The sequence below is a fragment of the Mirounga angustirostris genome, unplaced genomic scaffold, assembly GCF_029215605.1.
Source record: "Mirounga angustirostris isolate CCGP_5_RB_7025 unplaced genomic scaffold, mMirAng1.0.hap1 SCAF_71, whole genome shotgun sequence".
NCBI classification, from domain to species: domain Eukaryota; kingdom Metazoa; phylum Chordata; class Mammalia; order Carnivora; family Phocidae; genus Mirounga; species Mirounga angustirostris.
In genome coordinates, this window is record NW_026991779.1 from 8,554 (window position 1) to 30,044 (window position 21,491).

The following is a 21,491-nucleotide window of genomic DNA, read 5'->3' on the forward strand; positions in this document are numbered from 1 at the left end:
TCCATATGATTTTAATTTTGTAGAATATTAGGTTACTTTACATTCTCTATATCATAAATCCATCTGTATCGCATCCCTCTGTCAGGAAGGCGTGTCTAGTATCTGTCCAAAATCCCTCCTGTTTTCGTGGACGTCTATTTCCTCTGTGTGTGACCTTCGCTGATACAAAAAACAGCTGTTCACCATTTTCTATGTAATGTCTTTTTACATGGATCAGACTTTGTATGTCAAACTGAATTCCGGGGTGCCACAAGAGACTTGGGTAGAAAACCCTACGTTTGATTTGGGAAAGAAAATTCTCTGTACTGATGGGAATAATTGCACCATTATACAGCTTTATTATTCATAAGCTGGCTTAGTCTTTGAAATGGAAAATTATGATCTAATTTAAATTCACACATTTAAGATATTAAGCTGATCCCTGCTGTGCAACAGCTTGAAGCGTGTATTCCAACACCGTCCTCAGAAAACTATTTCACGTGAGCCCAGGGCTGCTAAGAGTAAAAGGTGATTTTATTAAGTGTGATAAGACTTCCAAAGACCATGAAAAGAAATAACCCTTCCTCAAAGATCAATTGCTAACATATTTACATACAATACACAAAAGTACTGCCAAAGTAATTTAAGAAAACTTTTTTTTTCAAATTGCCCCCACAAATATCTACTGGACACATGCTACATCGCACTCACTATGCTTTATGACAGTGTTATTCTAGAAGGATTCCTGAGGTGGCCTCCACGGATCCTTCTCCTGGTGTTCACACCCTGTTGTGATTCCCCTCCCCTTGTGTGAAGGCAGAAGCTTGACTTGTTCCCCACAAACAGAATATGGCAAAGGTGATGGGATGTATGTAATTATGTGTATGTGATTGCATGGTTATGTACATAAGATTATAGTCCCGTCTCGCTGGGGTCTCTCTCCCTTGCTAGCTCCAAGGAAGCAGGCAGTCATGGTGGGATAATGAAGGCAAGGAAATGAAGGCGGCTTCTTGAGGCAAAGGGGGGCTCCCAGCCAACAGCCTGTTGGGGTCCCAGCCAGAACTCAGCAAGAAAAAGAATCCCTCGGTTCTACAACCACAAAGAATTGGATTCTGCCAACAGCCTGAGTGCACTTGGAAGCAGATCCTTCTCCCACTGACCCTCAGATGAGGCAGCTCTGGCTTCCCGCCCGGTTGCCTTGTGAGACCTCCCCTGAGCAGAAGACACTGTTTAGCGGAGCCTAGACCCCTTATTCACAAAAACTGGGAGATGACAAATGTGTGTTGCTTCAAGCCACTAACATTGTGGTAATATTGTTACAAAGTAGTAAATAACTAGGTCCTCAGTCTTTCTTTGTCTTTCTTGACCTTGAAGTCTTGGAAGCATACAGGCCAGTTATTTTGTACAAAGTGCCTCAAACTGCGTGTGTTTGTTTGGAAATCCCTCAATCCGATCCTCAGGATTAGATTTAGGTTCAGGAATAACATAGAAGTGATGTTGTGTCCTTCTCAGAATATCCTATTTAGAGGTTTATATGCTTGGTTTGTCCCAATATAAGTGATATTAAATTGATCACTTGGTTAGAAAGGTATCCATAAGTTCTCTCCATTGTAAAGATACTATTTCCCCATGATGACTAATAAAAAACTTATGAGGAGATACTCCATTCATCATCAAACTCTCACTGATTAGTTTTAGTAACCATTAATGATTCTCTTACTACATAATTCCTTTTGTATTCATTAGTTAGCATTCTACTGTAAGGAACATTCTCTTCTTTCCTATTTACTTACTTATCTAGTGATTGACTTATAGCAGAGTGAAATTACAGTTTCTTATTTTAGTCAGCTGTTAAAATTTGTTACTATTACTGTATCCCAATTTTGATATTTAAATTGCCCTAGATTTGTCCATTGGAAGCTCCCTGCAGATATATCCTCTGTCCTTCTGATATATTGCCATCTTTTCAAGCCTTTCTAATTTTCTAGCAAAACAAGATTTTCCAGGCTTATCTAATACTTTCTGTGTCCTAGACCTGGAATTTTTTCTCCACAGACTTCTGATTCCTTTTAAAGTGAAGAATGGTTTTTAGACACCAAAATCTGGGTACTAACTGTACTCATTGCTACTGGAATGTCATAGCTTCTAGTACTTCTCAGTGACAGAGCTGAAGTAGATACAGAGATATATCCAACAAAATATGTGTAAGACAAATATACTAAAAACTACATTACTGGGAGACATTTTAAAAGACTAGAATAAATGGATAAATCCACTATGTTCATGGATTATAAGACTCATTATTATTAAGTTGTCAATTATGAAAATGTCTTAGCATCTTACAAGGCTGCAAGTCTATATATTGGCTGGGATTGTGGTCACATCTGGGGCTCGAATGGGGAAATATCGACTTCTGCACTCACACAGGTTGTTAGCAGAATTTAGGTCCTTGTATTTGTAAGACTGAGGGATCCATTCTCTTGCTGACAGGAACTCCTTGTAGGCTGTCAGCTGGAAGGTACCCACAGCTCTTAGAAACTGCCTGCATTTCTTCATCATGTGGGATTTCTCCCCGTGATACAACTCACACCCACACACAACCCCACATGTTTAATTTTTAACCTCCAATTCCATTTCAACACCACAATGTACCTTCTAGTCTTCCCCCTTCAATAGTGAGGAAACTGGATCATAAGTGCAAATATATTATAAGTGCAAATATATTAATTTTCTCAAGCCTGGAATACACTGGAAGGTTGCAAAGGGGACAGAATATACTGTATGGGATTTGAATGAAAAAAAAGCAGGTCAGTCACTGATATGAGGAATTCTTAATCGCAGGACACAAAGTGAGGGTTGCTGGAGTGGGGGGTGGGGTGGGAGGGATGGGGTGACTGGGTAATAGACACTGGGGAGGGTATGTGATCTGGTAAGCGCTGTGAATTGTGCAAGACTGTTGAATCTCAGATCTGTACCTCTGAAACAAATAATGCAATATATGTTAAGGAAAAAAAAAAAAAAAGGAAGAAGAAGAAGGTAGCAGGAGGGGAAGAATGAAGGGGGGGAAATCGGAGGGGTAGACGAACCACGAGAGACGATGGACTCTGAAAAACAAACTGAGGGTTCTAGAGGGGAGAGGGGTGGGAGGATGGGTTAGCCTGGTGATGGGTATTGAGGAGGGCACATTCTGCATGGAGCACTGGGTGTTATGCACAAACGATGAATCATGGAACACTACATCTAAAACTAATGATGTAATGTATGGGGATTAACATAAGAATAAAAAAATTAAAAAAAAAAAAGCAGGTCAGGAAAGATTTCATGACTCCTGTAATTCACATTCCTTTTTTTGAGAATTTGATCATCATTGATTTATTTTTTTCTAGTTGTATGATCAAAACCTCAAGAGTAGAGGTAGGTAGAAGTCAAATCATGCAGAACTTTGTAAGCCACATTAGAGAGTTTGGGTTTTATTCTACTACGACGGGAATTGGAGGCCTTTCTGTTAGGCCTCCATTGTGCATTTGTTTGTTGTAAATAGCATGAACAGCATTTTTAAAGTTATTTCCTGATAATGTTTATTATTTACTCAATCTTCAACTCATTCTAAAACAAGATTGGAGATGCTTAGGGCAATCCATACCAGTAAGTTAAAACATTAAAAAATCTATCAGATAGGGATAAAAAATAAAATGGAGCTGGGAAACAAGAGGTCAGGGTGAGGTCACCTTTAAGAACTTTAAAGTTACAGAGATTTGTTACAAATTTTATCTGAGATCTCTGGAGACTAGAACAGTTTGAAATAACTCATCCCCCAAACCACTGTGATATGCTCACTTCAAGTAACCAGCCTTCACAAGAACCCCCAATCTGCCATGTATACCACACAGAATTCAGACTCGCCAATGGCAGAATCCACGGATTGTTTTTCTTGCAGTAACTTTTCAGAAAACTCTCTGGTTTCTGATAATTTAACCCTTTCAGGTTAAGAGAAAAATGGACAGTTAGATAGTGCTTGTTTATTTAATCAAGGCAGCCAGCTGAAGCAAACAATTCAAGCCAAAAATTCACTTCATTTTTTGTAGGAAAGTATAGTTTTAAATTATAACTGACCCTCTGTTAGGAGAAATGCATGGATTTCCACAGGGAAAAACTGAGCACTGAGGACAAAGTCTCGAGTTCACGAGCACTGTAATCACACATCAGGATCACAGAACTCGCATTTTAAAATCCGATATAATTTATTGCACATTATTTCACATTCTACTGCTTTGCTTACTTTTTGTTGGTTTGTGGTTACTTGCATACATCAGTAAAGTTTCAGAAAAACTATAATTGTAGAAGGACAATTATTTAATGCAGGAAGGATAAACCATTGCATTGGCGGATTGGAAGACATTTTTTAAAGTTCTTATATTATCAATTTAATTATGCATTTCTATGTAGTAATACTCATTCTATGAGTAATGTCTAACATTCTTGCCAAGAATAGTTTGAAAGGACTTTGTTAAAAGTATGTCAGCTAAATCACTATGGGTATATCACTGCTAATGGTGTCGTTCACACGTTGTGAAACATACAACTCCATATTTCATTCTGCCCCCAAATTAGGTCATTGCAAAATACCGTTATTAAAACTGCAAATTGCGGGACAAGGAGATGGAGATGAGAACAAAGCAAAAGGAAGACACCAATTCCTTTTTGGAAAGCATGATTGGGATAGGACAAAATAGAGTAGGAAAGCTGAGCCCTTTGAAACGGATACTTTTTTGTGGGGTGTGTGTTAATTCCATTTAAATATAAATGACTAATAAAACTTGGGCTAACCAGTCTGCTCTGTACTATCCCCGGGTAGCGTCTATGCTCTCTAACCTAATTGTACAGAGGTTCCCTTGTCTTCTGACTTCATACACAAACCATGATGATTACTTCAGTTTTACCTTTTCCTTTTCCCAGAAAATCTTGTTGCAGTCATAAAAAGGGAATGTTTGATGCAAAGACGCCTACTTTATAATTATTTGTGGTTATTAACAACATAGTAATTACGGAAATGCCTTTGTTGGAAGTTACCCACCAGGAGCCGCAAATCCGTGGCACACCCCCCCGGGCTGCCTGGGCTCGGAGGAAGGTCGATCCCTGCACCTTCCAGACCCAAGCCCTGGGGAGGAAAGCGAGGCCGGGCGGTCACTGTTCACTCAGACCTGAGAAAAGTCGCCAGGGTAGCCGCACCTCTTACTTTTGGTGGAAGGTTCCCCTAACTCCAGCTTTCAGGACTTGGGATGGGCGCACACATCGCGACTCTCCCTTTCGTACTGTGGGGCACTCTGCGAACACACCCCCAGTCACCTCTGCGCGCTCCCCCGGAACCCGCTCAGCCCACAGCGCACCCCAGCGGCCGAGCGGCCTCCTTCCAGCGGCGGCCACTTAGCGGCCGGAGAGCTCGCCAGTTGCCTCCGCCGCCGCCTTGGAATCTGGGGACCCGACAGACGGCGAGACCCAGCCTCCGCCCGACCCCGGCGAGGCCGCGCGGCTGCTGCGCCTGCCCCACCCGCCGCACCTGGGAGCGGTGATCACCAGGAGAGGTGGGGCGTGGCGAGCGGCTGGCCGGGCGCCGGAGCAGCTTCGCCAAAAGCCAGCCGGACCGGCGCAAGGCGGAGGGGGAGGGTCTCGGGGCAGAGGCCGGCTCCTCCGAGGGAGAGACCCCAGCTGGGGTGGAAAACGGCACAAACCAGCTGCACAGACGCTGGGCGCGGATCATGGAGCGGGCCAGCCCCGGCTCCGGGGAGTCGAAGCTGCAGCGGGACCAGGATTCCGTGGAAGCGTGGCTGGATGATCACTGGGACTTTACCTGCTCTTACTTTGTTAGGAAAGCCACCAGGTAAGAAGAGGACCCCTGGAAGACCCACCCGGGGCGCTGAGAGTGACCTGGGGGCTCATCTCTCTCCCTTACTGAATTTTCCTCTTCCTTTACCATTAAACGACCTCGGTTCCCAGGCCCTTTGCTTTTGAAGTAGGTCTTTGGTCCTGTTAGGGTGTAGACACCTCGACTTTATGGCTAGTACAGTCGAAAAGCCCAAGCGTGGGATTCGATCCAACTTGCTCAAAAAGTTCAATGCAAAAATGTACATGCGGACCCCCCCCCCCCCCACACACACACACGGCCGGTGAGAGCAAGATTATTCCCTGAGAGCAAGATTATTTACATACATCCGCGCTCACGGGCCTTCCCCCAGCCGTTCTTTAGCCTCCTAGTCCCCCTAAATCTCCTCAGCGAAACCAAAACAGTTTTGAGCCCCTTCCCTGCGGCTCCGGAAGCACCATTTCCAACTCGGTCCCAGCAGCTCCGCTCCTCCCCCGTCCCCCCTCGCCCTGGCCCTTGGCGGGCGGGGAAGTCGGGGTAGGGGCGAGACCACGAGGAGCCCAAAGGCAGCAACATGCCGGAGTCTTCCCAGAGTAAGCGCTGTCGCCTTTTGCCCCTTTCCAGTCCCTTGCTTGGCCCGGCGCTTCCTTTCACTCTCTCTTGCTCCCAAGGCGGCGCCGCTGAAAGGGCTCCGCAGAGGGGTTCGCGGCGCGCACACAAAGGGCGCTGGGGAGGCGCGGCGGGAGCCGACAGCGGGGCGCTGACGGGTCCCGCGCAGCCCCAGCCGACCCCAGAGGCCAGCTCTTCCCGGTCGAGAGCCAAGCGCCGGGCGGCCGCTGCCGAGGGCGGGGAGGAGGGTGCCTGTCCTTTGGGAGGTGGCTGCCCGGGGGGCAGTTGGGGCGCGCGTGGGAAAGGCTCCCGTAGAGTTGGGGAGGAATTGAGGTTGAAGCCGAGGAAGGAGGGGCCGGAGCAGAGAGTGGAGGCGGGCGGATGCCCTGAAGCCTGAGGAGTTGGTGAGAAGCCGCTGCGCGGGCAAAGGCTTCTACACGCGGACTCCGACTGACTCCAGGACGCGCCTCTTTGGAGAAGAGTCCCGGACCCGCCGCCGCCGCCGCCGCCGCCTCCAGGCAGCGGCCGTCGGGCAGCCGGCGCTGGCTGCCTTGGCCGCCAGGAAAGCGCACTCAGGGCGGTGATGGTGGAGCGGCCGGCCGAGGCTCGGCGCTGGGCTCCCCCCCGCCGGCGTTCGGCCTCCGCTCTGCCGGGCGCTCCCCGCCAGGGGGCGGCGCAGCGCGGAGCGAGCGGGCTGCGGCGGGCGGCGGCCCGGTGGCGGGGTCGGTAAGGGAGCAGGCTTGGAGTCACCGCCTCCCCTGGGCACGTCGTCGCCCCCCGGCGCCTCCCGGAGTCCAGAGTCTGCGGAGGCCGCGTGGTCTGCACTTCGACCTTCCTATGTTTGCTGTGTTGCCCTTTGGAGACAAAACAAGGTAGTCCCTTCAGCATCCCCCCACTTGCCACTTTACCTTGGGGGCGCGGGGCTGGGTGCTGGCTGGGGGCGCCCAGCGGGGGCGGGGGGGCAGAGGGATGCTTCATTGAAAATGGACTGTCTGATATTTTTGTCTTCCTTTATTCTCTTACGGTGTATTCCTTTGGGATTTTAGAAGGGGCTCTTTTTAAGGCAGTTTCTCCTAAACGAGTTTGTGTATGTATGTGTCGATTTCATTCCTTTCGGGGGTTTTGGACCGAGGCGATAGCTTAGGGCAAATCTTATCTCTTCTGTTTAATTACTCCGCCCTCCTTTTAAAGTCCTCTTTCCCCGCTTTGGCTGTCTTCCTTCAAAATCTGAATCTGGAGCAACCAGAGGATAAACCCTGAAAAGAAAAGAAAAAGTGGTTTCTTTTCAAAGGACAGTTTCCTGCGAGTTCGGGGTGAGGCACGAAGGCCATCTAGATCTGGAATTATTGATTGTTGTGGGCCCCCAGTTTTCAAAGGTCACCTGCTACTCCGAGGCCATCTGTCCCTAGTTTCCTTTCACCCTTGCACACTTCCACTTTTCTGCCCCCATTGAATGGGGAGCGGGCAGGAGAGCTGGGCTGATTTTTTTCAGTGTGTCAGGCTGTTCTTTGGAGATGTTCTGTAGGCAGATTATTAGTTGAAAGAAAAAAGTGATTTGTCTTACAAATCAACATCAGTGTCCTCTTCTTTTTTTTTTCCTTCTCTCCCTTTAAAGACAGAAACTTAGGATAGTTTGGTGATCTTTTTAAGTAGTCATACATAAGAACACTTCACTCAGAGCCTGCCAAATCTTTGAAAGTAACATTTTATTGGAAGTTAAATGGAAGGGGTTACATTTAATTTAATTTTCTTTTCACATTACTTTTTCTCCCAAGTAGCACAGGATTACAGTCCTCATTTCTCAAAGTTACACTTTTCTGTGTAAAATTCAGATCATCTGAAACTCTGTATAAAGACTTTTTTAGTTACGGTTTTTATATTATAGCTGATGTTGACAATAGGCTGACCACTTTCTATGACATGTATGTGTATATATATTCTTATATATTTCTAAGAGTTTATGTTGAGTAAAACGTGGAAAACGAAAGTGTAAAATATTTAAGAGTAGTACAGGCCCTCCTTAAGTATAAAGTGCTGAAAGTTGTCAGTTTAAAGAATACGATCTAAGAGCTTGTGTGTAGTCAGAGGTTCCTGTTTGGGCTTATATTTGGTGGCATTAACTAGAGATTTAAGATTGAGAGATTAGACAGTAGTTGATTATAAAAATAAATATAAAAATTCCAAACTTCTATACCCAGTGTGATTCATATGGTTGTGGTAAAAACTTATTGCAGACATTTGAACTTTATAGCTAGGATTTTTTTTTTTAACTAGAAGCTGTTACTCTGCTTTTATCCTTTTTGTTACACTCTGTAAGTGTAAAATGAGTACTGTGTGTGATTCAGGACCCCATGAGACAGTTCTGTAGAAACATTTAACATGTTTTTAAATTTAAAATAAATTTGGATTCACTTAGATTGGCCATCTGTGCCGGTAAACAGGCATGTTGATGGAACTACTTCCATGCATGACATTCATGCATGCTTTTTTATCCTATTCCCAAACTGAATGATCTGTACTCAGTAGTAGTCACTGAACAGAATGAAGGTTTCTGGCATCCCTAAATTCTCATTTAAATACCCGTGAATTTTGGTTGACCTTGAAAGCAGTTCGGCTGCTATATTACATTGTTTCCTATAACTATCTTCAAATACAGAGCTAAGCACCTAGTTCAAAGCTACAAGCTTGGAGCATAGATGCTTTTTAGTAATCACAGCTGCTTTTTTAGTGCCCTGAAAGTACTCATGTGTATCAGATTCTTTCCTCCTAAAAGAAGCTGTAGGAGCCCTTATAATGATGTTTCTCATTGCCCTTCTATCGCTAGTGTTCTCAGGGTTTCAAATTCAGATCCATTTTAGAGTCTGCAATGCAAGGTCATGATTCCTAACAATGTGGTAGAATTAATGCAGTGGCAATTATTCATAGTTGCATATCTCAAAATAAATCTATTTGCTTAGCTAACAAAAACTTAAGTAGGCATATAGTACAATTCAGTAGCTTTTTTTCAGATCTGTGAAAATGGCTGATATTTTCATAAGATCATGTTTTCAACACCTCAAGGTGTACAATTTTTAGCATTTTGAATATGGTGTGCAACAAAATTTTCTTTTAAAGTAATTCCACCTAAATATTTAAATATTTAAAATATCTGAAACTGACCCTCCCCCCTCTCATGTGCTCTCTCTCATTCTCTCTCAAATAAATTAATTCTTTTTTTTTTTTTTTTAAGATTTTTATCCATTTATTTGACAGAGAGAGACAATGAGAGAGGAAACACAAGCAGGGGGAGTGGGACAGGGAGAAGCAGGCCCCCGGCGGGGCAGGGAGCCCGATGCGGGGCTCGATCCCAAGACCCTGGGACCACGACCTGAGCTGAAGGCAGACGCCCAACGACTGAGCCACCCAGGCGCCCCAATAAATAAAATCTTTAAAAAAAAAACCCAAACCAGGTTTTGGCGTCTTCTTCCCTCAGGCCGGTCTAGTAGACCACAACTACACACGCCCAGCCGGGACCCTGCGGAGCTTGACCACCCAGAACTGGGCGACCACGCCTACCCCCTGCGCCTGCGGACAGGCCAGCTCCGAAAAGCGCCCAGAGGACCTGCAGGCCCCGCCCCACGGGGCGGGGCCTAGAGGCTCATCGCGCCTGCGCCGAGGCCCGAGGGCGTGCTGCGCCGTTACTTTTGAAACGAGTGGCGGGGAACTGCTGTGGGCGTCTCCGCCGTCGCTCTCTGCCGGGGGGAAGCGCACTCCTTCGTCTGTAGGACTGGCCATGGCGCTGCAGCTCTCCCGGGAGCAAGGCATCACCCTGCGCGGGAGCGCCGAAACCGTGGCCGAGTTCTTCTGTAAGTCCTCCTCGCGCAGGCCGGAGGGCGGGGTGAACTGAGGCCAGGCCGCCCGGTAGGCCCGTGGCTCAGCCACGGAGGCGGGGGAAGCGGTAGGGGGCGGAGGGGAGGCCGCGAGGCCGCGAGGCCGAGAATTAAGCTCTCTCTGCCCCAGCCTCCTGCCCGGCGGGAGAATCTAGGAAGAAGCGGATGCAGACGCCGCCTCCGGGCTCCTTGCTAATGGTGGAGCTTGAGGCCTAGGTGCTGCTGAGGCCTGCGGCGCGATGTAGCCCCTCCACCTGCAGCGTTGCTTTCAACTACAGAGCCAGGCCCTTTCCGCCCGCCCCCAGCCTCCGCGACTTAAGAGGGCGTAGGGCCGGGGTGGGGGCCACGTATATTTTTAACAACCCCTCGGCCCCTCTTTGATTCTGGTATTGGCGGTGATGGACTAGATTTAGGAAACGCCATTCCGGACCAGGACAGTTGTGCCTTCTGATAGAATCTGGCAGGACTTGTGAGGAGAAAAGGAGGAAAAAGAGGGAAAGGTTTGCTGAGAGCATTGCAGAGAACAGTTAATCAGTTGCTAACTGAGATGCAAAAGCCTATTTTGACACCCTCTAACCACATAATCTGAATTGGGACTTGGATTACAGTGAGTTGTAGTACTATTTTGACAGTAGATTAATGCAGTTTGGCGTTTTTCTCTTTTTTTGCCACAGAAATGCAGGTATCGTGTTCTCTGTTAATTAGAAGCAAGGTTTTAAGAATGTTTAATGCCACTTTTTAGGAATACTTTTATTACAGCCCATCAGGGGCTGTAACTTTAACCTACGAATTGGTGTGGGAGGGAGACACAATTCAATCTGTGGCAAGCAGCAATAGTTCAGCTCTCCCCACCGCGGCGTGCACTCACGCACACGCGCACGCACGCATTCCCGCGCACGCACGCACGCACTCACAAGGCGCGGCCCCGGGAAAGGGGACTAGAGTTTATGTGTCCTACCATCAGCAGCTGGGAAGCTGTGTAGGCCCCTCTCTTCCTTCTCCAGGCCTTACAGGGGTCCTAGCCTGCTGCAAGGGGTAAGTTAAAGGGGTTTATGGAAGATCTTGCGGCACACTGGGCAACACTCCATCTGGTCAGTCATCAAAAGAGTTCTAAAGATCATTGAGTAAAAAATATATTCACTGGACATAGATTGGAAAAACAGCCAGTCTGCTTAGTCCCTGGGCCCAAGACATGGACAGTATTTGGAGGCAAGAGTACAACATAAGGAAATCATCAGAAGCACAGGCAAAGAATTATGTACCAGGATGTTCATAGAAGCATTATTTAAAGTTGCAGAACAACCAAAAAAAAAACCTGGACTCAAACCAAATAGCCCAAAATATGGGATAGTTAAATAAGATGGACTATTAAACAGACATTAAATATTATGTTTTCAAAATATATTTAATTAAATTGAAAAATACGGAATACTGTAAAGTTAAAAAACATGCACAGCCGTATATATAGTATGTTTTAAATCAGTGTCAAAAGTGCTACGTTCAAAATGAGCCGAGACTTGTGAAAAATACTTAGGACAATATAAAATACTCTTCCATCATATTTTAGGCAATGAGAAAAGAAAAGGCAGGAAAAGAACCGTACTGCTTGGGGAAGAGAGCAATTTGCTAACAAACATTAGAATTTCTTTTTCTCCAGCCAGGAAAATGATCTTCAAATTCTACAAATAGAATATGCAAAGAAAACGTAAATTTCAACACCAAATGGTGAAGAAAGCTAGTAGTCCATAGTTTAGATAAAGATAAAAATCCTGTGTTTGTGTACCATCACATCTATGACACTGGGCACATTGGCACATAATACCATCTCAGTTAAACTTGTGACAAACAACTAAGTATAAGAATGAATACAATGAATACACACTGAGAAGTATTCAAAATGGTGGTTATCAGTAGCTTAGAAGTGGGAGATATGCAAAGATAATTGATTAAAGGGTATAAACTTCCAGTTACAGGATTAGCAAGTTCAGGGGCACCTGAGTGGTCAGTGGGTTAAGCATTTGCCTTTGGCTCAGGTCATGATCCCGGGGTCCCGGCATTGGGCTCCCTGCTCAGTGGGGAGCCTGCCAGGGAGCCTGCTTCTCCCTCTCTCCTCGCTCTTGCTCTCTCTCGCTATCTCTGTCTCTCTCAAATAAAAAAATAAAATTTTGAAAAAAACTAAGATTAACAAGTTCTGGGGCTCTAATGTATAACATGGTGATTACAGCTAATAATACTTTGTATTATATATGTTTATTTATATTTATATTATTATAGCTAATAATACACTTTAAAGTTGGTAAAAGAGTAACTCTTAAATGTTCTCACTACAAAAAAGAAATGGTAATTATGTGACAGGACAGAGGAGTTAGCCATAGGATTATGACTTAGTCATAATCATTTTGTAATACACAAGTTTATTAAATCAACACCCTGTATACCTTAAACTTACACAATGTTATATGTCAATTCCCTCTCAATAAAGTGGGGTAAAATTTTTTAAATATATATTTTTTAAAGTATCAAGGACTTCAAAAAAATTCAGTGATATATCGAGTTGCTCAAAAAATGTCCAGGTATGTCCTCAGTATTTGTAGATAAATTTCAAAACATCAACGAATCTCTTGAACGGTTTCAGAAGAGTGTGTAGAGATTTTCCAATAATTTATCCTGGAAATGAAAATTGATGTATTCGATACATTCAATCCTAAAGACCAAGGAGATGTTAGAGCAGATTGCCATACAGGTGATTGATCAGAAGGGATTGTCGTGCTTAATGTCAAAACAATTATATATCCTTTTATCCATATGTGACCCAACAGAACTCAGCCTCTGCTGGTAATTGTCTTTCATTATTTGGTTAAAAAAAATTTTTTTAACAAAAATAGGGAACCACTGGAGATTTTTGAACAGGGAAACACCTCTCATTGATAAAGATCAGTCAGTTCTGTACCTAATACACTGGAAATTGAAGAGACTGGAGGCCTAAAGATCAAGCATATGACAAACTAGAATATTCTAGGTAAAAGCAGTAATAGGGTAAGAAATACAAAGTAAAAGTCAAAAGGGTGTTAATAGTAGAGACATAAAGAGAAAAGCAGCAGTACAACTGACCTAGCTGGAAGATGGAAACAGAAAAAATCAGAGACTATGCCAAGATTTCAAAATTGGATGGCTAAGTGAATAGTTGTGCCATGACTAGAAAGAAGAAAGTCGTGTTTCCTAACTTAGAGTGAGGTGATGCTTAATTCGATTATTACTCATTATACGTTGGAACTCTCAAATAGCGCATTGAGATTATGGACCCGGCCCTCTGGAGAAAAGTATATGCAGTCCTGCGCCTACACCGTGACCGAACCCGGGAGGTGGGGGTGTGGGGGTGGGGGGGCGCCGAGGTTGTGCACATAGCCTGCTGGGCCAGGTGGAGCACGCCATCTGCTGTAACTGATATTCGCAAAAATGAGTCCCCGTGTTCTACGAAAAAGAAGTTCATTGAGTTTTGAGTGTAGTCCACGTCCACTAACTGCTTCCTCTTATTCCATTCTTTACTGTGTGCTGAAGACCCATCAACGAATAAAGCAGTCTCTTGAGATTGCCACGAAGCACAAAATTTTAGAGATTTTTTTCAGTATTCTCTATATAAGAATAACAGTGTGTTGTAGAAATATTTCTATCAGAAATAGTAAAAAAAAAAAAAATAGGCTTGTCATTTAAATGCATATTCTTCGGATATCTGGGAAGTGTACTGGCATGGAACAAACTTTTCTTGAGCAATGCTGGGAAAATGAGGTGTTGCTGTATTGGGTTAGTGATATTAAATCAGAGATTATATGTAGACAGTGAAGGGATTGAGAAGTAATTTTGGTTTCCTTTTCAGAACGGGGGGATCAGAGAGATTTTTTTTTTTAATAATAATCATCAAGTACGGTAATGGCAAACACTCTGAAAATATTAAGTGTTGCAAGCAATTTATTATGTCTATTACATTCTCAGAAAGACAATCAGTCAATATTGCAATCTTAAATATAAACTTGCAGAGTGCTAAATCCTCTTCCAAACTAAACTTCAAAACCCTCAACGATGATTGTCTATAATAAACAAGGCAGAGTAGTTTACTTATGGCCCAAAGTTAGACTTTGAAGTTCACTTTTAAAGAACGTATTTGATAGTAATTCTCCAAAAGAATGTTAATTATGAAAATGAAAGGATGGATTAAGTCCTGTAAAATTTTATTTTTCAAAGAAATGCTTCAATGCCTCCTTTGATATATGACTCATTTCACCACTTTAAAAGACATAGCAACAGTAAAAACTTCTTTAAAATTAGCAAATCAAAAATTCTAAAATCTCATGATCTGTGTTCACCTCAAAATCATAATACCATAATGATTGCAAGGATGACATTATTGTATGTACCACAAAGAAAGGAATAAAAACAAAGCTACACAAGTTATAACACGTGTTTTTTGTAGCTCAGAACTTTCACTACATACTTACTGAAAGAGCTTTATAATACCTACTGAGGTATAGGTTTTTATCTTATGCCCTGCTTGAATCTATATAAAAATGAAACTGTAAGAGGGGCACCTGGGTGGCTCAGTCAGTTAAGCATCCGGAGGACTCTTGGTTTGGGCTCAGGTCATGGTCTGGGGCTCATGGGATCCAGCCCCAGATTGAGCTCCAGGCTCAGGCAGGAGTCTGCTTGTCCCTCTCCCTACCCTTGCCCCTCCCCCTGCTCCCTGTTCACGTGCATGTGTGCTCGAGCTCTCTCAAATAAATAAATAAAATCTTAGAAAAACAATAAAGTATAAGCAAAACAAATCGGTTAGGGTATTCCTAAAGCTTACTCCCATCCCAAATCCAGTATTTCCAAACATGTTCAACTCAGAGTCATGGATGACCATGTTTCCCACACAATACTATCATCTATGCTATCAAGAGTGCTGGTCATACAGTATCGTCTCTGCAATTTTATTCCAAGTTGCTGATATTCATACTGTAAGTTTTTATGCACGTGGACTAGCAATGACAAGGACATCAGAACCACAAGACACAACCTGTTTCCAGAAATGTGAAAATGTAAAAAGAAATGTAAATGTTAGAATCTTTGAAATATGATGTATCTTAAGAGCTAAGATATAGTAAAGAAATTTGATTTACAGCTCTAATTTCTGACCCCCTCCCCTCATGGAAGTAGAGTTGACACACGGTTCCATTAGTTTCAGGTGTACGACCCAGTGATTCAGTGACTCTACACCTGGTGCTGTGCTCACCATTCAGCTCTAATTTCTTACAGGCTCTTGGACTTTCTTCGCTGTTCACCAGAAACTGTAAATCTGACATTTGCAAAGTGTTAACCTACTCTAAAGGGTGAATTTGGAACTTTAAAAAGGAAAGCAGTGGCCTTTCTACTGCTTCAGTGATGTCAGCACCAACAAAGGAAGCAGCCCCGGCATCCTCACCAGCTAAGGCAAAACCATCTATTTGGACTTATGTCTTCGGACCTGTTAAATTTATGTAGAACTGAACTCATCCTATCCCCACATTCCCAGGATTTTTAAAACAAACAAACAAGCAAAGTCCTTGCTTCTCGGAGGTTATAAGTAAATCTAAGGGAAATGGTGTTTTCTGTTGGGGTTGTTTGTTTGTTTGTTTTGAGAAAGCATTGTCATCTTATTTCAAGTTATAGACTGACTTCTAGAAATGAGATTCAAATTTTTTGAGGCTATAAACACCGAGCCAAGCAATACTCTTGAAGTAAACATCCTAGAAGTCAGACTAGTATGATATATATGATTAAGGCATTGCTGTGCTCACTTTTGCAAGTTTATACTTAAACCAGAGAAAATCAGCTACAAGATGAATCTAAACAAATAGTATGCCGGAATATATTATGTACACTGAAATTTTAGTTTTTTAGCGTTCATAGCGGTAATGACTCAGATCAGCTTTGATATTTTTTTTTCAAACTTACCAAATATCCCAGAAAGTAAAAACACAGAAATAGCAAAATATTTTTTAGAATTTAAATGTAAAATGTTTTTAAATGCTAAATTCTGATCTGTTTGCCACTGGGAAAATCACATACTTTGCAACTAGATTCTGAGAAAGGGGGATTAGGAAAAAAAGTAAAGAGCGAACGATATGTTTTACTAGACATTTACTTCATGTATGTTTATTACTTCTTTAAGAAACATAAGTTTTATCAATCTTTAGTTAAAAGCATGAAAGAAAAGCAATCTAAAATGGGTCAACTGAAAAAATATATATAGCAACGAAACGCTAAAAATGAAATTACATTAGCATGTACCTGTATTTCAAATAGGAAAGTAGATTTAGCTTGAGATGATATTCAAAATCTGTAAGTGCTGGGCACAGACACCAATCAATGAGAATGGCACTGCTCTCAATGGCCGGAACAACCATATATATTATCAACTGGATACCAAGCCAGCAAGTCAGCCTGTGATGTGCTCCACCAATTGCTCAACATCCCAATATATGGGAGAAATAAATGCAAGATGTCTACTACTTTTTGTTTGTTTTACTTACTAGAAGATTTTTGCATTTTCTTGGATCAGTTAATGTGGGGGAAAATGTTTAGAAAACAATGTGCACATTTTCCATTGATAGGCAAGAGATGATAGAGATATGGTGGCCAGTTACTCGAATTACTAGAGATGACAGGACCATCCAACAGAGGGAGGGAATAAAAGGAATTCAGAAAAATGACAACAGAGAAGAAAGATGGCTAATGAGAAATTTCTAGTAGCCAACATGGCGAGAGGACTTTTAGGAACTACTGTCCTGATTTAATTTGCTTTTAAAATTCTTTCTGTGTTTAATCCTCCTGTATTAACCATGAAACCTATGCTACTTACATAAATACCCTTGTTGTAGTATAGCTTGGGGAAACTAAAAACCCAAGGCTGAGTCCTATACTTGAAAGAAAGAAAGAAAGAAAGAAAGAGAGAGAGAGAGAGAGAGAGAAGGAAAGAAAGAGAAAGAAAGAAAGAAAGAAAGAAAGAAAGAAAGAAAGAAAGAAAGAAAGAAAGAAAAAGGAAAGAAGCAGAGTAGGAAAAGGACAGAACCTAAGGAAAATTACAAATAGGAATTGAGAAATATACAAGAGTAGTAATTTAGAGCAGGCTGGAAATCATCCCACCCTAACCAAGAATTAATAGAAATACCGAGTAAGGCAATAGGCCTCTCACAATACTTAAAATGGGAGTTCATCTATTACATTTGGACATAGAAAAAAACTGTAGGTAATATCAAAAAGCTGGAGTACATGGGACATCTTTGCTTCACTATATAACACTTTACCATATAATAATGGTTGTCATTAGTTTCTTACTTCCCATGTGTCAAAGAACCTAAAAAGCTATTTTAGAATAAGTAGATTTATGGCTTATTTTGTATTTATATCTTTGACTCAATGTTTTCTACTATGTTTCATCATTTCACAATATGAAATATTTCCATCAAAAAAAAAAAACCAAAAAAACCCCCCAAAAAACCCTCCTCTCTCATCCTAAAAATACACCCAAATCAATCAGTGTTATTCTCACTCAAATGCATAGATAGGCTGTCACGTACTTACGGACCGCTTGGATGGAAATACAAAAAAGGAACATTTTTAATGTCAGTTAAGAATAATCACTCGTATGGACCATAACTGACACTGAAACCAGTTTCTTCGTCAATGTTTGTGTAGGAGATGGCTTGGAAATGGACCAACTTTTTAAGGCCCACCTGTGTCAAATTGGTCTAGAGGTAAGGATCATGCGATGCAGATAACATGTTTATTTACTTCTTGGAATTCTATTCTACGTCTAAATACTTGACATAAAAAATCCTAGAATATTGCAATTTAGAATATTTGAGTGAAGTAAGCAAGTTAGACAAAACAAAAGGTTGAAGAACATTATGAATCCCCACATCAGATAAGATCCTTGATTTTTGTGAGGTGATATACTTGCCAGTAAAATAGCATTAGGTAGAACAAATAAAGAACAGAACAAATAAATGGAACAAAGTTGAAGAGTTGAAGAATCCTAAGTATAACTCCAATCACTGCTGTTTCAGAGGACGAGCAATAAACTTCTCAAGAGAGAAAATAAAGTAGATTTTGGTTTCTATGTGGGTATTAACAACTTGGCATCCACGAAAAAGTGATATATACTCATAGGGAGGCACTTGATTTTCAACTAATCCTAAAACAATTCAATTTAGCAAAACTCTACTGGTAAAGGCCATTTTACAATTGATTTTTTGTGTGTTGATTTTGTGTCTTACAAACTTGCAAAATTCACTTATTAGTTTGAATAAGTTTTTGCAGATTCAATTGGATTTTCTACAGAGACAATCTTGCCATCTGTCAATAAAGATAGTTGTACTTCTTCCTTTCCAATCTGTAGGCCTTTGGATTTTGAGGGAGTACAATATTGAATATAAGTGGTGAAAGCATACAACCTTCACTTGTTCCTGGTCTTAGAGAGGAAAATACTCAGTCTTTCATCATGGAGTATAATTTTAAATAAGGTTTTTTATAATTCTTTAGCAGGCTCAGGAAGTTCTCTTTTAATCCTAGCTTTCTGAAAGATTTTAACAAGGAATGGATGTTGGATTTTGTCAAATGCTTTTTCTGCATATATTTGAGCTTATCATTGGGTATTAAATTGATAGATTTTTCAAATATTAAACTAACCTTGCATTCCTGGGTTTATCTTGGTCATGACATATTATCACTTCTGTATACTGCTGTAATTGATTTTTTTATTATGTTAATCACCATACATTACATCATTAGTTTTTGATGTAGTGTTCCATGATTCATTGTTTGCTGTAATTGATTTTTAAAAATTTTCTTTGATAGTTTATGTCTTTCAAGAAATTTGTCTATACCAATTAAGTTACCTTAATTATTAACATGAAATTATACATAATATTCCCCTATTATCTTTCTTTTTTTAGATCAAAATGACATATAACATTGTATTAGTTCTAAGTATACAACATAATGAAAAAAAAAATTAAAAAAAATAAATAAATAAGTATACAACATAATGATTTGATATATGTATATATTGTAAAATGATCACCACAATAAGTTTAATTAACATTCATCACTGTACCTAGGTACAATTTTTCTCTTAGGATGAAAACTTTTAAGATTTACTCTCTTAGCAACTTTCAAATATACAGTATAATATTGTTAACTATAGTAACCGTCCTGTACATTACATCCCCAGGGCTTATTTATCTTATAACTGGAAGTTTAGATCTTTTGACCTCTTTCAACCATTTTTTCTATACCCCACCTGCACCCTCAACATCTGACAACCACCAATCTGTTCTATGTACTTATGGATTTCATTTTTTTATTTTTTTAATTCCCCATCTAAGTGAAATCATACAGTATATGTCTTTCTCTGTTGGACTTATTTCATTTAGCATAATGCCCTCATGGTCATCTATGTTGTTGCAGATGGCAAGATTTCATTCTTTTATATAGTTCAGTAATATTCCATTATATATATAGTGTGTGTGTGTAATATAATGAATGTAAAGTACATATATATACCACATCTTCTTTATTCACCCATCGATAGATACTTAGGAAATGTTCATGTCTTAGCTATTGTAAATAATGCTGCAATGAACATGGAGGTACATCAATCTTTTCAAGTTAGTGCTTCATTTCCTTTAGATATATACCCAGAAGTAGAATTGCTGGATCATAGAGTAGTTCTATTTTCAATATTTTGAAGAACTTCCACACTGTTTTCCAAAATGGCTGCACTAATTTATATTCCCACCAAGAGCGCATGAGGGTTCCCTTTCTCCACATCCTTGCTAGCACTTGTTATTTCATGTCCTTTTGATAACAGCCATTCTAACAAGTGTGAGGTCATTGTGGTTTTGGTTCACATCCCTCATTATTAATGATGTTGAACACCTTTGCATGTATCTGTTGGCCATTTGTATGTCTTCTTCCCTAATTATCTTTTTAAATATTTGTATAATCTGTGGTGATGGCACCTCTCTTTTTCCTGACACTTGCAATATGTGTCTCCTCTCTTTTTTTTCCTGACCAGTCTGACAAGACTGCCCCATAGCAGTTTGAAACCTCAATACCGCGATCAGACTGGCCTCTCCAGATCTAATGATCTATCACTGACAGCTGAATTTCCTCAACCTACAGCCTCCTTCATCACCAACCAAACCCAGGGCCCAGTGAGTGAGGAATAAGTCTGGGGTGTTCATGTAGCCAGATCCTGTTGGCCTAATCCATTAGACTGAGTGTCTGGCTCTATCTGCCTCTCTACATTCTGCCAAAATAACTGGCCTAGAATTCCAGCCCCCATGTTTACCCTATTTCATACCACCCCACACACAAACTGTAGAATTGGGATTCTGCCTTGAACCTCAAAAAATAACAAGAGGTCCCTAGTCTTTTGCCTCAATTATGATAAGCCCTTTTCTTTACCTGATTAGTATACTCTGAATTTGTCCACCAATGGCAGGGGATCTGGAGATTTGGAGACATGCACCCTGTTTTTCCTGACTTCCAAAATTGCTATTTATTATTCTTTATTGCTGTTCTCCAGCAGAAAGAATGATTCCTGTTACTATAATTTCCCATTTGTTACTTAGGCTTATGCCTTTCCATGGACCAAACTATATACATGGGAGTCAGCTTGCCAAGGCTGTTTCATCTACACTATTTCCTCCTTTTCCTTTCTGATGGAACATCACTCTCATCCCAGGATATCTCAAACTTAACGCCCATCCAAATTTAATATGACGATCATCCTGCCATTTAGGAATACTTTTTATTAACATCAATACCTACTGAATAAAGTCCAAACAACTTGCTCCAAATTGAAGTTTCTCAGCAATCTGGTCTCAAGTTTCCTTTTTCAGTTATCTATTACTATCCAACAAAGCTGGTCGTTGAGCTGTCCCTGAAATATTCTTGACTTCTCCCCACCTTTGGGGCTTCAGCTGACAATTTTTCCTTGAGCAAGCATAACCAACTACCTTCCTTCCTTGTATTAAAATTATATTCCTATTTCAAGGCCAAATTTAAATCCTACCTTCCCTCCCAAATGATTGGTTTAAGGGTATCCTCCCAGGCTGAGATAGAAGAACAGAATGATAAGTAATAGAAGC

The 21,491-nt window shown here is 41.4% G+C and overlaps 1 pseudogene; it reads left to right on the forward strand.

Annotated features, from left to right (window-relative positions):
- The first annotated feature begins 5,393 nt into the window (after nt 1-5,393).
- Nucleotides 5,394-21,491, forward strand: part of LOC135363243 (mitotic spindle assembly checkpoint protein MAD2A-like) — a 46,908-nt pseudogene continuing 30,810 nt past the window's right edge.